Source organism: Zingiber officinale, chromosome 2A (assembly GCF_018446385.1).
Source record: "Zingiber officinale cultivar Zhangliang chromosome 2A, Zo_v1.1, whole genome shotgun sequence".
Lineage (NCBI taxonomy): Eukaryota > Viridiplantae > Streptophyta > Magnoliopsida > Zingiberales > Zingiberaceae > Zingiber > Zingiber officinale.
The window spans coordinates 10,700,244-10,725,787 of record NC_055988.1 but is presented as its reverse complement, the minus strand read 5'-3'; positions in this window follow the sequence as shown (position 1 = coordinate 10,725,787).

Below are 25,544 nucleotides of genomic sequence, written 5' to 3'. Positions count from 1 at the left end.
CATGGAGACATGAAACACGTTGTGGACAGCTGACATCTCCTGAGGTAACTCTAGCTCATATGCTACCTTGCCCACTCTCTTCGTGATAAGGTATGGTCCCACATATCTGGGAGCTAGCTTGCCCTTCTTCCCAAAACGCATGACTCCCTTCATGGGAGCTACTCTGAGGAAAACTGTATCCCCAACTGAAAACTCTAGGGGTCTGCGTCGTGTATCGGCATAGCTCTTCTGACGGCTCTGTGTTGTCTCTATCCTCTGGCGAATCCTGTCTGAAGCTCTAGTTCCTTCTGTTCACCACTCTCATACCAGCAGATTGGTGATCTGCACCTCCGCCCATAGAGTGCCTCATAAGGTGTCATGCCGATAGTGGCCTGATAACTGTTGTTGTATGCAAATTCTGCTAGACTCAAATATTTGCACTAACTTCCCTTGAAATCTAGGGCACAAGCTCGGAGCATATCTTCGAGTACCTGGTTCACTCGCTCCGTCTGACCATCTGTCTGGGGATGGAAGGCTGTGCTGAATTTTAACTGGGTGCCCATAGCTGACTGCACACACTTCCAGAAGTGTGATGTAAATCTGCTGTCTCTGTCTGATATAATGGTTCGTGGGACTCCATGCAGCCTGACTATCTCCTTGAGATACAACTGAGCTAGTTGCTCCATGGAATAGGATATTCTGATGGCTAAGAAGTGGGCTGATTTAGTCAACCTGTCGACTATTACCCAAATGGCATCAAAACCATTCGTGGTTCTGGGTAACCCCACTATGAAGTCCATAGAGATATCCTCCCACTTCCATTCTGGAATCTGGATCGGCTGCAGAACTCCTCCTGGTCGCTGATGTTCTGCCTTAACCCTCTGACAGGTTAGACAGATGCTGACGTATCTGGCGATATCTCGCTTCATCCCAGGCCACCAAAATCGTTTCTTTAGATCCTGATACATCTTGGTGGAACCAGGATGCATCGCATAGGGAGTCCTGTGAGCCTCGTCTAGAATCTATTTTCATAGTTCCTCCTTATCTGGAACACAAAGTCTGTCACCACAGTACACTACCCCACTGGCGGACACTCTGAACTCTCCATTTTCTGATTCTGCTAACCCTTGCTTGATTTTCTGGATTTCAGGATCCTGCTCCTGAGCTGTCTGGATATCATCAAGGAAGGTAGATGCTAAGGACATAGTGGAAAGCTGTCCGACTATAAGCTCGAGACTAAAAGCTGTAATCTCCTTCCTTAGGGGTGGTGACATAGCTGCTAAAGATAATAAGGTAGTACTGGACTTCCTGCTGAGTGCGTCTGCTACCTTATTAGCTTTCCCTGGATGGTAGAGGATATCTATGTCATAATCTTTGACCAGCTCTAACCATCTGCGCTGTCGCATATTCATCCTTCGTAAAGAAATACTTGAGACTTTGATGATCTGTATACTCTGCACCGAGCTCCATACAAATAATGTCTCCAAATCTTGAGAGCGAACACCATGCAAGCTCAAGGTCGTGAGTAGGATAGTTCCTCTCATAATCCTTGAGTTGTCGGAGGCATAGGCGATCACCTTGCCCTTTTGCATGATCGCTCCTAATCCCAATTTAGAGGCGTCACTTAGATGTCGGTGTTTTTTGGTATAGCTAAAATAGGAGCTTTGGTCAATCTCCGTTTTAGTTCGTTGAAGCTGTTCTCACAGTTCTCTATCCACTGGCTGTCAGTGGGGAGGCTATCTGGAGAAGTCCTCTGAATTTCCTGTAGCCCGCCAATCCCGAGCTTCGATTTCACCTTTGGCGTTCTGGGTCTCTTCCGCATTTACTTCGCTTCTATTTTCGGGATCTACCATAACACCATCTTTGGAGATGATGTGACCGAAAAAGGCTACCGTCAGAATTCACATTTCGTGAATTTGGCGTACGTGAAGGATCTGCAAAACTGTCTTCGGATGCTCTGCATGGTCCTCCCGAGTGCTGAATAGATAAGAATGCCATCGATGAACACGATGACAAACTTGTCTAAGTATTCTCTGAATACTGTTCATGAGGTCCATGAAAGTAGTTGGAGCATTTGTCACGCCGAAAGGCATGACTACGAACTCATAATGTCCGTGTCTGGTCTGAAAGTTGTTTTAGGTATATCACCTTCCTTGACTCTAACTTGGTGATATCCTGATCAATTTTAGAGAACACTGTGGCTCCTTTAGTTGGTCAAACAGGTCATCTATCCCGGGAGAGGGTACTGTTTTTAATTGGACTGGTTCAAGGCACGGTAGTCGATGCATAGGGCATGCTTCCATCCTTCTTCTTCACGAACAACACAGTGCTCCCCATGGTGAGTGACTAGGGCATATGAAACCCTTGTCAAGAAGCTCCTGTAATTGCTCCTGAAGTTCCTTTAGTTCTGCTGGAGCCATGCGATATGGTGCCTTGGAAATTGGATTTGTGTTGGGAATGAGCTCTATCTCAAATTCAATCTCCCCGTCTGGTGCTAGCTTCAGGGAAGACTGCTGGGTAGTCACAAACGACTCGAACCTCTGATAGCTGTTGGTTCTTGTCCTGGCTGGTGTTGACTACATTTGCTAAAAATCCCATGCATCCTGAATCCAATAGCTGTTGTGCTTTCAATGCTGAGAGAAACTTCCTGGCTTTCCTCTTTGGCTTCCCCGTGTACTCAAACTGTACTCCTGCTTCAGGTTGGAATATGACTTTCTGTTTACGGCACTCTATAGAAGCGCCGTATCTGATCAGAAAATCCATTCCAAAGATGACATCGTAGTCAGTCATTTCTAGCACTATCAGATCACCAAAAAGCTCCCTGTCTGCTATAATGACTGGCACTGCTCTGAGCCAGTGCGTAGACGCCATAATGTCTCCTGAGGGTAGCGTTGTCAGAAACTGACTATTGAGTACTTCTGGAGGTGTTGCTAGTTTCTCGGCAAATGCCCTGGATACATAAGAGTGGGTTGCCCCAGTATCGAATAAGACAGTTGCATTATGCTGAAAAATACTGATCTGACCTGTGACAACTGTCGAGGCATTTGCTACGTCCTCTCTGGTCAGTGAGAAAATCCTGGCATTTGTGGTAGCTGTGGGGGCTTCTAATCTGCCCTGACTGATCTGTGGACCATCTAAGACAGCATACATCTGGTGTAGCTGGGCTGGCTGAGGCTGAGGAAGACTGTTCTTGTTCGGGCACTGCTTAGCCATGTGCCCTTCCTGTCCACATTCAAAACAACCTCGCGTACCCTTGCGGCAAACTCCTGGATGATGTTTCCCACAAGTAGCACACTTGGGATGTCTGGAATGTTTTCCAGCTGGTCCTCCTTTTGGGTCACTACTTGCCTTGCGTTTCCCCTTCCAGTTGGAGCTATGTCCCTGTTGTTTCTGCTGAATACCTGAGCTAGTTTGTCCCTTGGGCTCTGTGGAAACCTGCTTCTGCTGGGTGATATTGTGCTGATAGTGCTCGGTGATCAGAGCACTACTCACTAGCTCCTCTGTGGTTTGTGGCCTATGAACGCCACCAGCCACATTCATTGCGATCTCTGGTCTGAGCATCTTCAGCATCAAGCGTACTCGTTCCTTCTCTGAGCTGACTAGTTCTGGACACAGACGGGCCAACCTGTTGAATTTCTTCACGGCCTCCTGAACTGATAGGTTGCCCTGACGAAACTCTGTAAACTCGTCATAGTGTCGGTTCGTGACTTGCATGTGAAAGAATTCCTCGAAGAATTCTTTCTCGAAGTTGGCCCATGTCATCTGGTTTACTGGCCACTTCGGTTTAATCCGCTCCCACCACATGCGTGCGTCTCCTGTTAAACAGAAGGAGGCACACTTCACCTTTTCGTGCTCTGGCCAGTCTAGAAGCTCCATCGTGCTTTCCAGTGTTTTAAACCATGCCTGAGCATCCCATGGTTCGCTGGTGCCTGAGAAGTTCTCGGGCTTTATTCTCTCTTAGCCCCTGCTACTGGGGCTACTGGGACTGGTACTGCAGGCTGAGCTGGTACAACCTCTGTGATTACTGGAGTCGTGAGGTTCGGTACTGGAGTGACTGGGGGAGTAGTCTGCTGGTTAGCCTTTAAGGAGGCTATCTCCTGCTGCTGTTCAGCTAACTGCTGCTGTAGCTAAGCCACTAGTGCTGTAAGGTCTAGGGGAGGCACTGAACTGCCTGCCTCATGCTGGGGCTCAGCCGCTGCTGCTTTCTTAGCTGGACGTCCTCGTACCATTTTCTAAATAGCAGAGAACACATATATATAACTAGGCTATCATGTCATAGTTAACTACTGGTAACATGTTAAATACTATCACCGTAAACATGAATTAATTAACTACCAACATGCGAGCAAACATGAAAGCACATATAACTGATATGAAGGCTGAAAACAAAACTGAGTGAGAGATGTTCTTACTTGGAAGCTGTAGGTACAATGCTGATGTGTGTGTAGGAAGTATGGACCCAACTCCTAGGTACTAATCTGTGAGCCGGATCGCTACATTAACTACTGAAGCTACTGTACGAAAAACTGGGTAAAATAAAATTTCACTAACTGACTCGGTTAGTCTGACAACTGATACACCCATGCTGTTATAAGGAAGGATTCAAGACCCTATCCTGTTGGTGTACATGTGCTAAGGAGGATACTTGACCTCCCATCTGAGCTAGGAACTCAGAATTTACTTCCCAGCTAGCTGCTGATCGATCCACGGATCGATCAAACTTACTACGATTCTGTGCCTTGCTGGATCGGTCTGCGGACCGAACCAGCAAAGGCTGGATCGGTCGGCAGACCGATCCAGGTGTGTCTGGATCGGTCTGCAGACCGATCCAGGCACCTGGAAACGCTGGATGCTCTCTGTTCGGTGCTGGATCGGTCGGACGACCGATCAGATAGCATACAGTAGCATACTGTATGCCTCTGGATCGATCGGCTGACCGATCCAGGATCCTGATACTGCAACGGATCGGTCGGCAGACCGATCCAACTCTGATACGAAATCAGAGTTTCTGATTTTAGAACTTTCAGGCACTGGAACGTACCACAACTCACAGACATAGTTTCTAGGTACATGAAAAACAATCTAACATTAACTTACATGCGTCCTAAACTGAACAAACTGAATAGTGCATAGTTTTACTGGATTAAAACATTTACCAGCTAAGGATTTAAACCACAAACAAACTAACAATGTAAATACTGGAATTAAGCTGTGTCGACCCCTAGGATCTTTATTCCAAACCCCTTGCACACACACACCTCCATAGCATTGTCCTCCAGCCTCCGTTAGTCCACTTTTCTTTTACCTGTATCTGCAGTATAAGAAAAGTAGTACATGTAAGCTAAAGAAGAAACCATCTACCTCACAAAAACATGCAACGATGCAAGTATGGTTTCAAAACATGCTATTTGAAAACTGAACTGAGAATGGTAACATGGCATGGCATACAAACATGTACTGAACTGATCATACTTTGTCTGAAACTAAGCATACATACTGAACTGGTCATGCATATACATCTAACTGGTCATGAACTCAAATCATGAAACTTAACTAAGATAATCAACTGAAACTGAAACTGAACTGAAACTAAGTTAGTGTTTCCATTACTGATTACATATTTGGAAAACTATATATAATAATAGATGAAAATACTAAACATGCTGCTGGGCCCTGGCAACTGTACTGACTGTGCGCGCATCCCTACGAGACCCGGGATTGCAAGTTTCGAATCCAGCAGGGTTACTAGGTTATCTAAACCTAGGGACGACTGTGGGAGTCCAGCCCATGGATATCTGATCCAAGTACAGCGCCAACTGAATAAAAGTAAAATACTGAATACTGTTTTATTTTACTTTGCTGTTCTAGGTTATCTGAACCTAGAGCTAGGTTATCTGAACCTAGAGGCTACTGTGGGAGCCTACCCAATGGATATCTGATCCATAAAGCTGTAATAACTGATAAATAACTGAATAAAATGTTTCTAATATATTTACATGCTGTTAGGACGCCTACTAGTGCATCCTTCTGAACTGGGCATTCTACCGAATGCTTGGTGTGCACTAAAAGCACACCCTAAAACTGAAAACTGTAAAATTACTGAACTAACGCCAAAACTAACAAGCGAGAGCAATTATACTGCAGGTGAGGGGTTTCTTACCTCGTGTGCAAAGATTCTTACAAATCTAAGCGTTAGGTTTCCGGAGACGAAGACCTTCTCGACGAGCTGCTTGCGTCTACGCGTTCCTCTCGCGGAGGGGAACGTCCTTGTATCAAAGATCTTGCCGGAAGGTGCTCTCGTGACCCTTAGGGAAGGAACCCTAGGTTCCTTTTTGCTTGTGCTTGGGGGCGCCGAGAGAAGAGAGGAACCGAGAGGAAGAGAGGCGTGAGGGCTTCGGTGGAGAGGGATTTTGCCGAACCAAACTTCTCAAATAAACCAAACCCTCTTTAAGTTTTTAATTTATATTAAGTGGTTTAATGAACCCAACTCTAATATAAATATATTTGGTTCTCCTTTCTTTCAGCACGGCCCTGCTGGGTACACCGGTTACTAAACTTATCCGTAAACCATAGGTCTCGGGTTCGATTCCCGCCTAAGCTATTTTACGGTTCCAATTATTTTTGCTACTTTCGCTACTCGGAAAATTCCGGAAAAATATCTAAAAATTCCAGAAAAATCATAGAATAATTCTAAAATAAATTCGGGAATTTTTCGAGCTTTACATTAGTAACCTTGCACAAATATTTCAGAAAGGATTGAATAATGATGTCACATCAGTAATGTTTAATGGCAAGAAGATAACAAAAGCATATATATATATATATATATATATATATATATATATATATATATATATATATATATAAAGCAGAAAGCTCCTATAACTCACATTTCTTAAATGAACCAGCAAGACAAGTTAGTCTAGATTTCGTATCAGCCTCAGCTAAATGATTTGGTTTATCTTTAGCAATCATCCTAGCATCCCACACGTGTATCATACCATCCGAGGATGCAGAAGCAATCAGATTTGATTCATCAAAAGTCTCGGACTTGCTTCTATTTTTCAAAACAACAAGTCCTTTCACCCGAGTTGAATGTGCATTTTCAAAGCTATATGTGATTTCCCCACTTCTCATATCCCCAGAGCACTGAGACAGCGGTCCTCTCCACTAGTAAACAACACTCCATTCTGATATCATGTGGCATAAGAAAAAACTCATGGGCTATACTAATATGGAACATATCAAAACTTAATCTTAACATGTAAAAGACATTACACCAGTTTCCTCAAATTGAAGAACTATGCGTACTTGAAAATATATTACAGTGCAAGAACTAATGAATCAGCTTTTATATGGGTGTTATACTTATTAGCATCCTATTATCGAAGACCACATAATATGCTAATCTAGAGAACATTCACCAGAGCAATAATACATCAACCAGAAGTTCAACAAGCCTTGAATCCATCAAAATTTCAAATCGCTAGTACTGTCTTGCAATCAGCAAGCTGCAAAATTTTATTTTGGAGGGTTGCTTTGCCTTTGCGTCCCCTTGAAGGTCCCTAATTGTCCCTCCAAAAAAAATGAAGCAGAAGCAAAACCAATCAAAGATTTGTACCTCTGACCTGAGAAGCGAAGTCAAAACCAAGAATAAAAGTAAATACTAAAAAATATTAATAGATCTACACCATCACCTTAATTTAACAAGCTTTAAACCCCTCAAAAGAAAGTCTAGCCATCAAAACAACCAGCGCGAAGAAATTCCAACAAGGAACTAAAAAATCCCAACAGATCTAGCCCAAAGCCGACCGATTTCCTCCAAGAAAACACTAAGAAACAAGCTAAGCATACAAGGATCAACGAAGGATCACCTCCGCGTTTGACGAGAGCCGCCATGAGTGTAGACGACGAAGGAGCAGCCCCGAGGAGCCAAATCCGAGCACCAGCAGCGAAAACAACAACGAAATCAAGACGATTTCCGGGGAAAAGGCCGCCGAAGAATCAACGGAGAAACCAGAAAGCATGAGGACAAGAAACCCTAAGAGATGGAGCAACCCGCAAGAGGGCAAAGACGGAAGAGAGAGGAGAAGAGAAGGGGAAAGAGGATATGGATGTGGTCGTTTGGGAAAGCAGGGCATTCCGCAGACCTCACAAGGGAGGGAGTCGTTTGTTGATTCTGATCGGGAGAGGAAGGGGCGTCTATCTAGGAAGGGGAAGGACGACGCGATCTAGGAAGAGGAAGGTTTAGGTTTGGAGGGAAGAGTGAAGTGTTGTAAATTTAGGCTAAGTATTGGTGGAAAAATTAAATTATTTTATTTATCATAGACACCAGGTTTTAAAAATCGCTGTTAAAATCGGTGTCTATTAACGAAAAAAAGGTGCTTATAGACATCGACTAAAAAATCGATGTCTATGAGCGAAAATCTGAGCTCATAGACATCGGATTTTGGAAAAACTGGTATAAAATACTCAAAGACATCGGTTTTTGCTTAAAATCGTTGTTGTTCCACCGATGTCTATGAGGGTTTTTCTTGTAGTGAACTATTATGGCCTTTTCTGTCACTGTTCTCCATATGCTCCAACCATAGCTGCTGCCATCTTCAGCCACCGCCATCGGGTCAAGTTGTCGCATCTATCTTGCTTCTTATTCCACTGCGCCTCTGGTCCTCCAATAGCACCACGCCTCGCAAAGATATGGTCCACGATAAATATAGAATTTTACATATATCGATCCTATATTCCACAAAGGAATGTACATATATTCTAGATCGAACAAAAAAGTAAAATTCTAAAACTAATACAGCTCCTGTTGTATTTGATACATACAATCATGCACACACAAAATAATGCCCTTGTCATGTCCAAGGGTCCAATCACATACAATATCTAAATGTCATAATAGTTGGAGTCTGCAACCACAAAGTTAGCACATCCTACTATTATCCTACCTAAATTATGTATGACATGTGCATAATTAATTTGAAAACCAAAACACAGAAAGGCAAACCCTAGCTCTGATACCAATTGTTGGTTAGTCCTAGGAAGATTGTACCGGTTCCACTATACAAAAATTTTGTACAAGTGTCGAACCTTTCCTAAATAACCTATTGTGTTCTTTAGAAGTTAAATTAGGAATCGCAAATGGAACTTAACATTATTGATTCCAAATTTAACTTATTTGTTCTTAATGGTTTAGACATAGGTCGCAAGCGGAACTTAACACTATTGGTACAAATCCACCTATGTTATAAATTTAATTAAATATTAATTTCTAAAATTGGCTTCCAGGTTAAACACGGCGAGGCACTAGACCTTCTTGGATATGGGAGCAACCACCACTTCCTAGACAAAGCCTTTTAAGGAAAGCTAATATTTAATTTCCTTATATAACTCTAGATTTAACGAAAAAGAACAATAGAATCACAAATTCAAAAAACAAAAAAAAAAACACAACTTCGAAACAAATCCGAAAAACTAGAATCTAATGCCTCTTGTGTTTGGAATTCATACAAAGAAAAATAACTAGCAAGATGCGGAAGAAAATTACTAGTTATACCTTCTCTTTGTATGCTAATGACCTCGAGATCTTCTGCCGTATTTCTCGCCTCGCCTTGGACGTCGTGTGGGCGACGATCCTCCAAGATGAACACCACCCAAAAGCTTTCTTCTCCTTCTCTATGTTTCAGCCACCACCACCTTAAGGGAACAAGAGAACAAAGGGAAAGGAAGAGGGGAGAGGGCCGACCACAAGAGGAGCACTAACAAAAGAATAAGAATTGTTATCTCATGAGGCCTCCTCTCTCCTTCTTTTATATTACTTGCCCAAGGCAAATAAAGAAAGACTTTTTACAAAAGTTAATATCTTCCTCTTGTTTTTCCTTTTTTCCTTTTATTTTTCCTTTTCTTTCCTCTTGATTGATTCAATCACCAATCATTGATTGGTTTAATTGATTGAATTTTTAAAGGATGATTGGTCGACCCCTTGCTTGGGCACCAAGCAAGGGTGGCCGACCACAATTAAAAGGAAAGAAATAATCCTTGTAAAAATTTTATAAGCAAAGAAAAAACTCTTATAAAATTTTACAAGCTCTCTTTTAATTTCCTAAAGTGAATGTTAAAAAAGGAAAGTTTTAAAAATTAAAACCATGTTTTAAAATTTAAAACTTCTCTTCTAAAAATTTCCTTTTTTAACATGATTACAAAAATAGAAAATTTTAATTTTAAAACTTCTCTTCCTTTTTTCTAAAACCATGAGGATGGTTAAAAAGGGAAAGTTTTAAAACTTCTAAAACTCTATTAAATCATGTGACCTAATTCAAATAAGGAAAGTTTTTCATTTTAAAATTTCTCTTTTAAAACTTATAGTTTTCTACAAAGAGAAGATTTTAAAAATTCAAAACACCCCTTCAACTTTGAATTATTGTGGCCGACCCCTTCTTGCTTTGGCACCAAGCAAGGGGTCGACCCCTTAAGAGAAGATGGTGGCCGACCCTTGGCTTGGTCACCAACCCTTAGGCCGGCCCTCTCTTGGACACCAAGAATGACTTTTATTTGGATGGACTTGAGGCTTTAATGAGGCTACGACAGGGACCTAGAGGAGAAATTGGTTTTAGCCTTTCGATGAGCTTGAGTATCCCATGTTCGCCTCGAACACACAACTCAAGTTCATCAATAATAACTCATTCCACTAGAGAGTTATTATTGCACTACCACACCAATCCCAAATTACATTATGGGCTCCTTCATATATGAGTGTGTTAGTCTCCCTGTGTTTAAGATAACGAATGCCCACTAATTAAGTAAGTTACTGACAACTCACTTAATTAATATCTAGCTCCAAGAGTATTACCACTCAACCTCATTGTCATGTCGGACTAAGTCCACCTGCAGGGTTTAACATGACAATCCTTATGAGCTCCTCTTGGGGATATTCTCAACCTAGATAACTAGGACACAGTTTCCTTCTATAATCAACAACACACACTATAAGTAATATCATTTCCCAACTTATCGGGCTTATTGATTTATCAAGCTAAATCTCACCCTTTGATATGTTAAAGAAATAAATACTAAATATATATGCTTGTTATTATATTAGGATTAATAGCACACACTTCCATAATAACTAAGGTCTAGTTCTTTTATTAAGTCAGTATAAAAAGAACTTACCTAAAATGGTCCTACTCAATACACACAGAGTGTACTAGTGTAATTTATTAGTCAAGATAAACTAATACCTAATTATACTACGACTATTCCAATGGTTTATTTTTTTCCATCTTAGTCATGAACAATTGTTTATAATTTATAAAGAACTGATAACATGATCTTCTATGTGTGACACCACACACTATGTTATCTACAATATAAATTAATTGAACTACTACACTTAACAAATAAAATGTAGATATTTGACCAATGTGATTCTTTTATTTCATAAATAAATGTTTACAAAAGCTAGGCTTTTAGTATATACACTCTAACAAATTCAAGGTTCTGACTACTCCAACTTCCTGTCGCGACCCTGCTGCCCCGGACAACTGCTCCGAGGACTTCTGATCGTGGTCGACAGATCAACACCGACACTTGTGCACTTTCACTTTGATCCCTATGTGTCGGTAACATAGTCTTTTTTTGTACTTAATTTCTGTAAATGAAAAGTGTAGTCTATTACACTTTTTTGATCTCTTTGTTCTCGATCTCCTCTTCCGAAGGTACCAAAAGAGGTTTGTTAGTGGATTACTCATCAATAGATCCGCGGGACCTGGGTCTTGGAGTAGGAGTCGTCAAAGGCTCCGAACCAAGTGAACCGCTTGTGTTTGTATTATTTTTCATTTGTCTATTCTCTTATTCCACTATGTTTGTACTTTGATTTGAAAATCGAAAAGAATGAGATTTTCAAAATCATGTGATTCACCCCCTTTCATATATGACACGATCCAACAAGTGGTATCAGAGCCGAGTTCTGCTTTGAATTGGTGCAACCACCAATCAAGCCGGGGGGAATTATTTTTGAATTTTGGTTTTTTATATTCAATTTGAATTAGTAGAACTTACCCTTTCAAATAACAATTTCTCGTTCTCTTTTTAACTCGAAGTTGGTGCAATACTACTCTAGTTCTTCGGAATTTCTTACTTTTCTTCTAAAACTCTGCTAATCCAAGACCAAGTCTTGGTACCTTTCTTTAGTTTTCTATCTATAGCTCTAAATGGCTCAAAATGAAGGGTACAACATTATTCATCCCCCACTCTTCAATGGGGATGATTTCCCATATTGGAAGAAGCGAATGGAGGTGTATCTGAAAACTTACTTCGACCAATGGTTCAATGCCACTAAAGGGTACAAGGCACCAATTAACAATGTTGGAATTCCAATAGACCCAGAAAATTAGAATCCAGAAATGAAGAAGAAGACCTAGATTGACTTTAAGACCCTCAACACAATCCAGTGCGGGTTAACAAAGGAGGAGCTGAACCATGTCAGCCTACACCAAAACGCCAAAGATCTATGGGACAAACTCATAGAACTACATGAAGGAACCAACGATGCAAAGATAATGAAAAAAGATCTATATTTAAATAAATTATTTAATATAAAATATAGGAAGGTGAGACTGCCAGTCATCTACATGCGAGGATAAAGGGCATCCTCAACGGACTTCACAAGATCGACCACTAGATGGAGAACCATGATCTTATAAGGTACGCTCTAAACACATTTCCTAGAAATTCACTGTGGGCATCTATGATGGGTGCTTATAAGATTTCGAGGAACTTATCCAAGTTAAAGTTAGATGAAATATTTTGTGAATTGGAGCTATATGAATAGACTAACATCAAACCCGAGAAAGATGTTGCTTTTATTGTAGGAACATCAAAAGAAAAGTCCAGAACCAAACTAGAGCTTGAAGTTGAGTCTGACCAAGACTCAGATGATGAAGAATACTTGGTCAACCTGGTAAGGAAGATGTTCACCAGGAGAAAGAATAACTTCACCAAAAAGGACTTGCAGAAGATCAACTCCACTTCTAACTCCAACAACAAGTCAAACATTACATGCTTTGGATGCAACAAGAAGGGACACTACAAGATTGACTGCCTGAATCTTGAAAAGAAGAAAGCCCTCAAGGTAACTTGGGATGAATCGTCCGCAGAGGAATTAGACAAAGACAAACCAAGGCACACCAATTACCTTGCACTGATGGCGTACGAATCAGAATCGGAAAGTGAATCAGAAGATGGGTCCGAACTCGAATCAAGCCACGAGTTCACACTCATTTCTAAAGGTTCCGATAAGGTACAATCTACTTTAAGAAAAAGGTTTTTTAAAATTATTGCATGCCTACATAAGAAATTGACTGCATCTGGAGATCAAATAAATGAACTAATAAAACAAAATAAAATACTTAATGATCAACTAAATTTTGATTCAACAACTGAGCCAATTTAAACTAAAATTCCAATTCAAGTTGCAAAACTTGAAGAGGACAATTCCAGATTGGAAGGCGAAGTAGTTGAACTAAAAGAACTACTAGAGAAATTCACAACTAGATCCAAGTACCTTGACATGATACTTGAATCACAAAGAGCTGTGTATAATAATTCGGACTCGGATACAAGTCCAGCTGAACCAACAAAACCTTTATATCTTTGGTCAATCAAAATAAAAATCAAACCAAGGGCTGGGTTTCAAAAGTGTACCTAACCACGCAAGTAGGACTCAATCAATACTATGTCCCTAAAAATAAAATTCACTATATCAATCAAAATAAATCAAATAACTCACTCTCAACCTCCAAAATTAAACCTTCAATAAATTTAAACCAAAGGAATCAAATAAAATTAAATCAACCTAAACTAAGTAGAACCAAAATTCACCTAAACTCCAACTATAACCAAGTTTATTATAATTATAAAAATCGACACAAATCCAAAACTTAAACATAGCTTAATAATTCAGGGGGAGACTCCAAATTAGCTAGCACCTCCAAAATAATAGTTTACCCGGATGGGTAATTAGGGCTAAGTTAAATAGGGACAAAAGTTTAACTTGATAAATGGTACTGGAGAAGTTTTGGATGATAGTAAGTTAGGGAAGCTTTGTCTATGCATGTCTAGGAAGATATGACTTTGACCTCGTGCATTATGGCATAGAAGAATGTCCCACACAAACTTTAGAAACCTAACAAAACTAAATAGATTAGTTAGAGGCTTATAAAAATTACCCAACTTAGATTCAATAATCTGTAATACTTGTCAACAAGGAAAGCAAACCAAGTCAACACACAAATCAACTAATCAAACTCAAACTAATTCAATACTAGAATTATTGCACGAGGTCCTATTTGACTCCCATGGAATCAAATCCATAAATGGAAGTCTCTATTGCCTTGTAATAATAGATGATTACTCAAGATTCATCTGGGTAAAATTAAAAAAAAATAAAAATAAAACTTTTGAAATCTTCAGTAACTTTTGCAAACAAACTAAAAATGAAAAAGATAAAAAAAATTAAATGAATTAGAAGTGATAATAGAGGTAAGTTTAAAATCATAATTTTAATCAATTTTGCCTTGAAAATGGTTATCATCATGAATTTTTCTGCCTTAAAACACCCCAATAAAATGGAATAGTAGAAAGAAAGAATATAACCCTACTTAAAGCCTCTAGGATAATGCTAAAAGAATATAAACTTCTAAAATATTTTTGGGCAGAAGCTGTTAGTATAGCTTGCTATGTATAAAATAGAACCACAATAAATAAAAATAATAATAAGACTTCATTTGAACTGTATTATAAGAAAATACCCAATATCAAATATTTTAAAATATTCGGATGCTCAGTCTATATATTTGTAACGCCCGAAAAATTCTCAAAACTATTTTAGAAATATTCTATGATTTTTCTGGAATTATTAGATATTTTTTCGGAATTTTCCGAGTAGCGGAAGTAGCAAAAATTATTGAAAAACGAAAATGGCCTAAGCGGGAATTGAACCCGAGACCTATGGTTTACGGATAATTCTAGTAACCAGTTGAACCCAGCAGGGCCGTGCTGAAAGGAAAGGGAATCAAATATATTTATAATTAGTTTGGCCGAATTAATTATTTAGTATAAATAGGGAAACATAAGTTGGTTTGGTTTATTTTGTGTTGGTTCGGCAACTCCTCCTTCACCCTAACCTCACCGACGCCACCTCTCCCTCTCCTCCCTCTCTCGGCGCCAACACCCAAGCAACCCTAGGGTTTCATCCCTAGGGCCATAGGAGTGCCTCCCGGTGACATCTCGGACACGAGGACGCTCCCCTCCGCGAGTAGAGCACGTGGACGCGAGCGAATCGTCGAGAAGTCGTCTCCACCGGAATTTCTAGCGATTAGATTTGTAAGAAATCTAACACACAAGGTAAGAAACCCCTCACCTGCAGTACAAGTAGCTCTCGCGTGTTTCTTTTATGCACTAGATTAGTTTTATTGAATTTTGTCAGCATATAGGGTGTATTTTAACTCTTCTCACAGATTTAGGGATTAGTGAGCATCTCTAGACGGGCCGAGCACGTGTATCCTCTGTAGATAGGGGTTTAGACGCTGCTGGGTGCCTAGAGGTGGTCTCCCTGATCGAGAGGAGAGTTAGAGAGCGCCAAATGCTCGACAAAATGCCTAGCACAGCCTATGATACAGTGGGCATTTAGTTAAATGCCATAGAACATGTTAATTAGCATGATCAATTTTTATTTCAGCTTATATGAGACTAGATGTCCAAATGGGTGGGCTCCCACAGTCGCCTCTAGGTTCAGACAACCTAGTTCTAGGTTCAGATAACCTAGATTCAGCAAAATAGTATTAGCTATTTCAGTATTTTACTTTTCAGTGGCACTGTACTGGATTAGATATCCATTGGGTTGGGCTCCCATAGTCGTCCCTAGGTTTAGCTAACCTAGTAAACCCTACTAGATTCGGAACTTGCAATCCCGGGTCTAGTTAGGGATGCGCGCACAGCAAGTACAGTTGCCAGGGCCCAACAGCAGCATGTTTAGTATTTTCACTTACTATATGTATATGGTTTTCAACCTTTCACAAATTAGTTCGTGAATTCAGTACAGTCTTAGCAGTAGCTCAGTATTAGCTTAGCTCAGTTTTTAGTATCAGCCTAGTTCTTTATTGATACCATGTGATTGATATCATGTTCAGCTTCAGATATGCCATGATTGTATGCTTATATGCCATGCCATGTTTAGTTTATTCAGTATACTTCGCATATCCTTTCAAACAGCATGATTTAAAATCATATTTGCATCGTATGCATGTTTTAGTGAGGTAGATGGTTTCTTACTAAGCTTTTTAGCTTACAGATACTATTTTCCTTATACTGCAGATACAGGTAAAAGGAAAATGGACTAGCAGTGGAGGCTGGAGGTCAATGCAGGGCAAGATGTGTGTGGAAGGAACTGGAATAAAGATCCTAGGGATCTAGTTTTATTTTATTATGCATTAGAACGTGTTTAGTATGCATTAGCACTTATAGCAAGCATTATCTTATGTTTCCATTAGTTAGCAAGAAAACAGTTTAAAACCTTGTTAGTTTTGGTTTCCATATGTTTACAGGCCATGAATTAGTATTCTATTCCTTAATCATGTTTAGTATGTTAGCCATTACCTAGTAGAATGTTTCTTTTAGCTTTTATGGTGTTGTGTAATGACCTTGGCACGCATCAGTGCTGATATTAGAGGTCTGATTCGAAATCAGAAACCCCTGATCGGTTAGAAGACCGATCAGGGACCTGGTTTCTGCGAACAGAAGTCTTCTGTTCGTTCCCTGATCGATCCGTGGATCGATTAGGAGCTGGGTCGTGAGAAATGGCTCACTGATCGGTCAAGCAGACCGATCAGTAAGCCACTGATCGGTCTCAGTGACCGATCAGGGACCGGCTGGATCGGTCGGCAGACTGATCCAGCAGCGTACAGAATTGCAGTGTAGACTATGGATCGGTCGGTTGAACGATCCAGAGTTTTCTACCGTGCCAGTAGCAGTAGATCGGTCTGTGGATCGATCCGAAGTTATTATCAGTTGTAAACACCTCCCCTAGCATGTGTACAATTCCTAGGTACACCCAGAACACTAAGTTAACCTTTACAGCATTTAGATCAGTGAAATTTTAAACTAGCCAGTTTTCATTCCGCATTAGTAGTTTAGCACAGCATAACTGTAGCGATCGGCCTCGCAGCCTAGTCAGTAGGAGGCGGGTCGTTACAGAGTGGTATCAGAGCAGTGCTCCATACTTCCTACACACACATCAGCATTGAACCTGCAGCTTCTAAGTAAGAATACCTCTACTTTATTTATGTTTCTTGCTTTCTTGTATAGCTCATGTTTATAGATAAACTGCTGCATGATAGTATGTGATAGTATATAACATGATAACGATAGTTATACAATTATGATTGTAATAGTTATTCATGTTCTGTCCTCTATGTCTTTAGCAATGGCACGAGGACGCCCATCTAGAAGGGCACTAGCTACTGAGCCCCAGCAAGAGGCAGGCAGTTCAGTGCCTCCCCCAGACCTTACAGCATTAGTGGCTCAGTTACAGCAGCAGCTAGCTGAACAGCAACAGGAGATAGCCACCCTCAGGGCTAATCAGCAGAATACCCCCACAGTCACCCCGGAACCAAATCTGACGACTCCAGTAGTCTTAGAGGTTCCACCAGCTCAGCCTACAGCGCCAGCACCAGTACCAGCACCAGCAGTCCCAGCAGCTGAGCCAAGAAAGGAAGCCTATCTGATCCAGTGGCAGCGAGTCAAGCCAGAGAACTTCTCAGGCACTAGTGAACCATGGGATGCACAAGCCTGGTTCAAAACACTGGAGAGCACGATGGAGCTTCTGGACTGGCCAGAACACGAGAAGGTGAAGTGTGCCTCCTTCTGCCTGACGCGCGCATGTGGTGGGAAAGAATCGAAACGAAGCGCCCGGTGAACGGATGTTATGGGCTGACTTCGAGAAGGAATTCTTGAGGAGTTCTTTCACATCGGGTTACAAATCGCCACTACGACGAGTTCACTGAGTTTCGTCAGGGCAACCTTTCAGTTGAGGAAGCCGTGAAGAAATTCAACAGGTTGGCTCGTCTATGCCCAGAGCTAGTCAGCACAGAGAAGGAACGAATCCGGTTGATGCTCAAGATGCTGAGGCCAGAGATAGCAGTGAACGTGGCTGGTGGCATACATAGGCCACAAACCACAGAGGAGTTAGTGAGCAGTGCCTTGACCACAGAGCATTACCAGAACAGCATAAAGCAGCAGAAGCAAGTCTCCTCAGAGTCCAAGGGCCAAGGAAACTCTCACACTCAAAAACAGCAAGGTCACAGCTCTAACTGGAAAGGGAACTCCAACAGCAAGTGCAAATCAGGGAGTGACCCAAAAGGAGGACCATCTAGCAAGCGACCCAGCTATCCGAAGTGTGCTACTTGTGGGAAATTCCACCCAGGGGTTTGTCGCAAGGGCACACGAGGTTGCTTTGAATGTGGACAAGAAGGGCACATGGCCAAGCAGTGCCCGAACAAGACCGGTCTTCCTCAGCCACAGCAGATTCAGTATGTAGGCCAACCAACTCAGTTATATCAGATGCAAGCCGCTCTAGAAGGTCCACTTATCAGCCAGGGCAGATTAGAAGCCCCTCCAGCTATGGCGAATGCGAGAATCTACTCACTCACCAGAGAGGAGGTAGCCAATGCCTCGACAGTTGTCACGGTCGGTTAACATTTTACGATTATAGTGCTCTGTTCTATTTGATCTTGGGGCAACCCATTCATATATAGCCGGGATGTTCTCCGAAAAATTAGAAATACCCTCGAGGTACTCGGTGGTCATTTTTTGACACTTCAGGGGAGATCATGGCATCCACGCTTGGCTCGGGCGGTCTTGGTCATTATAGCAGACAGAGAGTTCTTTTGTGATCCGATAGTGCTAGAGATGACCGACTATGACGTTATCTTTGGAATGAACTTTCCGATCGATACGGTGCTACCATAGAGTCGTAAGCAAGTCATCTTCCAACCTGAGCGGGTGCAATTTGAATCTGACGGGAACCAAGAAAGGCCAAGAAGTTTCTCTCAGCTATGAAAGCACGAAGCTTACTGATTCGGGATGTCATGATTCCTAGCACACGTAGTCAACGCTAGCCAGGACAAACCAACAGCTAGGAGAGGTTCGAGTCGTATGTGACTACCAGCAGTCTTCCCTGAAGAGTTACCAGGCTTAGCACCAGAGGGAGATTGACTTTGAGATAGAGCTCATTCACGGTACGAATCCTATCTCCAAAGCGCCTTATCGCATGGCTCAAGTGAAGGAACTTGAGGAGCAACTCAGAAGCTGCTTGACAAGGGTTTCATACGCCCGAGTCACTCATGGGGAGCGCTTGTATTGTTCGTGAAGAAGAAGGATGGAAGCATGCTTGTGCATAGACTACGGATCAGAACCAAGTCATGATCAAGCAGTATCCCTTCCCGGAATCGATGACTGTTCGATCGGTTAAAGGGAGCGGTGTTCTCTAAGATAGACCTCGGATCAGGTTATCATCGGTGAAGGTCAAAGAGGGACATCAGAAGACAACATTCGAACCGGATCACGGACACTCGAGTTCGTGGTCATGCCCTTTAGCGTGACCAATGCTCCGCTACATTCATGGATCTCATGAGCAGAAGGGGGTATTTAGATAAGTTTGTTATTGTGTTTATCGATGACATTCTTATCTACTCGGAACTCGGGAAGAACACTCGAGCACTTGAAACTAGTATTGCAGACCCTTCAACAGAACTAGCTATACGCCAAGTTCACGAAATGTGAATTTTGGCTAGATCAGGTGTCCTTCCTGGGTCACATCATCTCAAAGGATGGTATTATGGTAGATCCCAGCAAGATAGAAACAGTAAGTAATTGGAAGAGACCTAAGAACGCTAATCAGGGAGCTTTTGGGATTAGCAGGATATTACGGGAAGTTTGTAGAGGACTTCTCGGGATAGCCTCCCCAGCAGCGGCTCTTACCGGAAAGAGCAGAAATTTCGGTGGACGGGTGTGAGCGACTTGTGAGCTAAAACGGAGATTGACCAGTGCTCCCATTTTGGCTCTACCAGACAACACCAGCAACTTTGACATCTATAGTGATGCCTCTAAGTTGGGACTAGGAGCAGTACTGATGCAAAACGGCAAAGTGATCGCCTATGCCTCCAGACAACTCAAGGATTATGGGAAGAATTACCCTACTCATGACCTTGAGCTTGCAGCAGTAGTGTTCGCTCTCAAAATTTGGAGACATTACTTATATGGAGCTCAGTGCAGAGTGTATACAGATCATCAGAGTCTGAAGTACTTCTTCACTCAGAAGGATCTGAATATGCGACAGCGCAGATAGCTAGAACTGGTCAAAGACTACGATATAGACATCCTCTACCATCCAGGGAAAGCCAATAAGGTGGCAGACGCACTTAGCAGAAAATCCAGTGCTACCTTATTATCTCTTACAGCCATGTCACCGCCCCTACAGAAGGAGATCGTAGATTTCGGTCTTGAACTCATCGTTGGACAGCTCTCTACTATGACCTTAGAGTCTACCTTGCTTGGTGATGTTCAGTCAGCTCAGGAGCAGGACCCTGAATTTCAGAAAATCAAGCAAGGGCTAGCAGAATCAGAAAGTAGAGAATTCAGAGTGTCCGATAGCGGGGTGTTGTATTTTGGTGACAGACTCTGTGTTCCAGATCAGGAGGAGCTACGGAGACAGATTTTAGATGAGGCTCACAAGACTCCCTATGCGATGCATCCAGGTTCCACCAAAATGTATCAAGACCTGAAGAACCATTTTTGGTGGCCCGGGATGAAGCGAGACATCGCCAGATATGTTAGCATCTGCCTCACCTGTCAGAGGGTCAAGGCAGAACATCAGCGACCAGGAGGAGTTCTGCAGCCTATACAGATTCTAGAATGGAAGTGGGAGGATATCTCTATGGATTTCATAGTGGGACTGCCCAGAACCACGAATGGTTTTGATGTCATCTGGGTAATAGTCGACAGGTTGACTAAATCAGCCCACTTCTTAGCCATCAAGATATCCTACTCCATGGAGAAGCTAGCTCAGTTGTATCTCTAGGAGATCGTCAGACTACATGGAGTCCCACGAACCATCATTTCAGACAGAGACAGCAGATTCACATCACACTTCTGGGAGTGTGTACAGTCAGCGTTGGGCACTAAGTTAAAGTTCAGCACAGCATTCCATCCTCAGACAGATGGTCAGACGGAGCAAGTAAATCAGGTACTCGAAGATATGCTCCGAGCGTGTGCCCTAGACTTCAAGGGAAGTTGGTGCAAATATATGAGCTTAGCAGAATTTACATACAACAATAGCTATCAGGACACTATCGGCATGGCACCTTACGAGGCTCTCTATGGGCGGAGGTGTAGATCTCCAGTCTGCTGGTATGAGAGTGGTGAACAGAAAGAGCTAGAACTTCAGACAGATCTAGTAGCAGATACCACAGCAGCTATACAGCAGATCCGCCAGAGGATAGAGACAGCTCAGAGCCGCCAGAAAAGTTATGCTGATGCACGGCGCAGACCCTTAGAGTTTTCAGTCGGGGATAAGTGTTCCTCAGAGTAGCTCCCATGAAGGGAGTGATGCGTTTTGGGAAGAAGGGCAAGCTTAGTCCCAGATATGTGGGACCATACCTTATCAGCAGAAGAGTGGGCAAGGTAGCGTATGAGCTAGAGCTACCCCAGGAAATGTCAGCTGTCCACAACGTATTTCATGTCTCTATGCTGAAGAAGCATACCCCAGATGCCACCCAGGTGATTGAGCCCCAGTCGGTACAGATCCGCGAAGACCTCAGCTATGATAGTCGGCCTATTCAGATAATAGACCGAGCAGTTAAGAAATTGCGGAACAAGGAAGTATCATTAGTCAAAGTCATTTGGCACAGTCACACAGCAGAAGCCAGCATGAGACAGAAGTACCCAGAATTATTCTAAGTTTGAGGACGAACTTTTTATAAGGTATGGGGGATTGTAACGCCCGAAAATTCTCAAAACTATTTTAGAAATATTCGATGATTTTTCTGGAATTATTAGATATTTTTCTGGAATTTTCCGAGTAGCGGAAGTAGCAAAAATTATTGGAAAACGAAAATGGCCTAAGCGGGAATTGAACCCGAGACCTATGGTTTACGGATAATTCTAGTAACCAGTTGAACCCAGCAGGGCCGTGCTGAAAGGAAAGGGAATCAATTATATTTATAATTGGTTTGGCCGAATTAATTATTTAGTATAAATAGGGAAACATAAGTTGGTTTGGTTTATTTTGTGTTGGTTCGGCAACTCCTCCTTCACCCTAACCTCACCAACGCCACCTCTCCCTCTCCTCCCTCTCTCGGCGCCAACACCCAAGCAACCCTAGGGTTTCATCCCTAGGGCCATAGGAGTGCCTCCCGGTGACATCTCAGACACGAGGACGCTCCCCTCCGCGAGTAGAGCACGTGGACGCGAGCGAAACGTCGAGAAGTCGTCTCCACCGGAATTTCTAGCGATTAGATTTGTAAGAAATCTAACACACAAGGTAAGAAACCCCTCACCTGCGGTACAAGTAGCTCTCGCGTGTTTCTTTTATGCACTAGATTAGTTTTATTGAATTTTGTCAGCATATAGGGTGTATTTTAACTCTTCTCACAGATTTAGGGATTAGTGAGCATCTCTAGACGGGCCGAGCATGTGTATCCTCTGTAGATAGGGGTTTAGACGCTGCTGGGTGCCTAGAGGTGGTCTCCCTGATCGAGAGGAGAGTTAGAGAACGCCAAATGCTCGACAAAATGCCTAGCACAGCCTATGATACAGTGGGCATTTAGTTAAATGCCATAGAACATGTTAATTAGCATGATCAGTTTTTATTTCAGCTTATATGAGACTAGATGTCCAAATGGGTGGGCTCCCACAGTCGCCTCTAGGTTCAGACAACCTAGTTCTAGGTTCTGACAACCTAGTTCTAGGTTCAGATAACCTAGATTCAGCAAAATAGTATTAGCTATTTCAGTATTTTACTTTTCAGTGGCACTGTACTGGATTAGATATCCATTGGGTTGGGCTCCCATAGTCGTCCCTAGGTTTAGCTAACCTAGTAAACCCTACTAGATTCGGAACTTGCAATTCCGGGTCTAGTTAGAGATGCGCGCACAGCAACCCAACAGCAGCATGTTTAGTATTTTCACTTACTATATGTATATGGTTTTCAACCTTTCACAAATTAGTTCGTGAATTCAGTACAGTCTTAGCAGTAGCTCAGTATTAGCTTAGCTCAGTTTTTAGTATCAGCCTAGTTCTTTATTGATACCATGTGATTGATATCATGTTCAGCTTCAGATATGCCATGATTGTATGCTTATATGCCATGCCATGTTTAGTTTATTCAGTATACTTCGCATATCCTTTCAAACAGCATGATTTAAAATCATATTTGCATCGTATGCATGTTTTAGTGAGGTAGATGGTTTCTTACTAAGCTTTTTAGCTTACAGATACTATTTTCCTTATACTGCAGATACAGGTAAAAGGAAAATGGACTTGCAGTGGAGGCTGGAGGTCAATGCAAGGCAAGATGTGTGTGGAAGGAACTGGAATAAAGATCCTAGGGATCTAGTTTTATTTTATTATGCATTAGAACGTGTTTAGTATGCATTAGCACTTATAGCAAGCATTATCTTATGTTTCCGTTAGTTAGCAAGAAAACAGTTTAAAACCTTGTTAGTTTTGGTTTCCATATGTTTACAGGCCATGAATTAGTATTCTATGCCTTAATCATGTTTAGTATGTTAGCCATTACCTAGTAGAATGTTTCTTTTAGCTTTTATGGTGTTGTGTAATGACCTTGGCACGCATCAGTGCTGATATTAGAGGTCTGATATGAAATCAGAAACCCTTGATCGGTCAGCAGACCGATCAGGGACCTGGTTTCTGCGAACAGAAGCCTTCTGTTCATTCCCTGATCGATCAGGAGCTGGGTCGTGAGAAATGACTCACTGATCGGTCAATCAGACCGATCAGTAAGCCACTGATCGGTCTCAGTGACCGATCAGGGACCGGCTGGATCGGTCGGCAGACCGATCCAGCAGCGTACAGAATTACAGTGTAGACTATGGATCGGTCGGTTGAACGATCCGGAGTTTTCTACCATGCCAGTAGCAGTAGATCGATCTGTGGATCGATCCGAAGTTATTATCAGTTGTAAACACCTCCCCTAGCATGTGTACAATTCCTAGGTACACCCAGAACACTAAGTTAACCTTTACAGCATTTAGATCAGTGAAATTTTAAACTAGCCAGTTTTCATTCCGCATTAGTAGTTTAGCACAGCATAACTATAGCGATCGACCTCGCAGCCTAGTCAGTAGGAGGCGGGTCGTTGCAATATTAAATACAAGAGAACACTTAGAAAAATTTACCTCAAAAGTAAAAACTAAAATTTTTGTACGTTACTCATTAAACAGTAGAGGGTACAGAGTCTATAACAAAAATACACTAAGAATTGAAGAAACCACAAATGTAAAGTTTGAGGAATCTACCCTGAACTTAGAACTAACTCAGATTCAACCAATTGATTTTATAAGAGGTAGCACAAGTTAAGGGGGAGCAAGTAAAAACTAAAGTCAATAATATGAAGAAAAACATCAACCACAAGAAAATGAACCAACTAGAACAATAAGGGTTAACCCAAACCATCCACTTGAACAAATAATTGGTGACCCAGACCTAAGAGTCTAAACCAGATTAACCTTTAGAAATCTAAGCCAAATAGCTTTAATCTCTAACATCAAACCCAAAACAATAGAAGAATCATTAAGTAATCTAGATTGGATCTTAACTATGTAAGAAGAATTGACCCAATTTCAAAGAAATAAAGTATGAGATCTAGTTCCATTACCAGAATATAAAAAATTAATAGAAACAAAATGATTTTTTAGAAACAAATTAAATGAAAAAGGGGAAATTGTTAGAAACAAAGCCAGATTAGTAGAAAAAGACTTTAGTCAGGTTGAGGGACTTGACTACGATGAAACCTATGCCCTGGTTGCTAGACTTGAATTAATTAGAATATTATTAAGATATGCGACCCATAAGTGTTTCAAATTATATCAAATGGATGTTAAATAAGCCTTTCTAAATGAGCTGATTAAGGAAGAAGTATATGTAGGTCAACCTCCAGGGTTTGAAAACCTGGAATACCCTAACTATGTGTTTAAACTAAAGAAAACCTTTTATGGCCTAAAACAAGCTCCTAGAGCATGGTATGAAAGGTTGACCACATACTTATGTTGGTTGGTCCTAGGAAAATCGTACCGGCTCCACTGTACAAAAATTTTGTACAAGTGTCGAACCTTTCCTAAACAATCTATTGTGTTCTTTAGAAATTAAATTAGGAATTGCAAACAGAACTTAACATTATTGATTCCAAATTTAACTTATCTATTCTTAATGGTTTAGATTTGGATCGCAAACAATGCTTAACATTATTGATCCAAATCCACCTGTGTTAA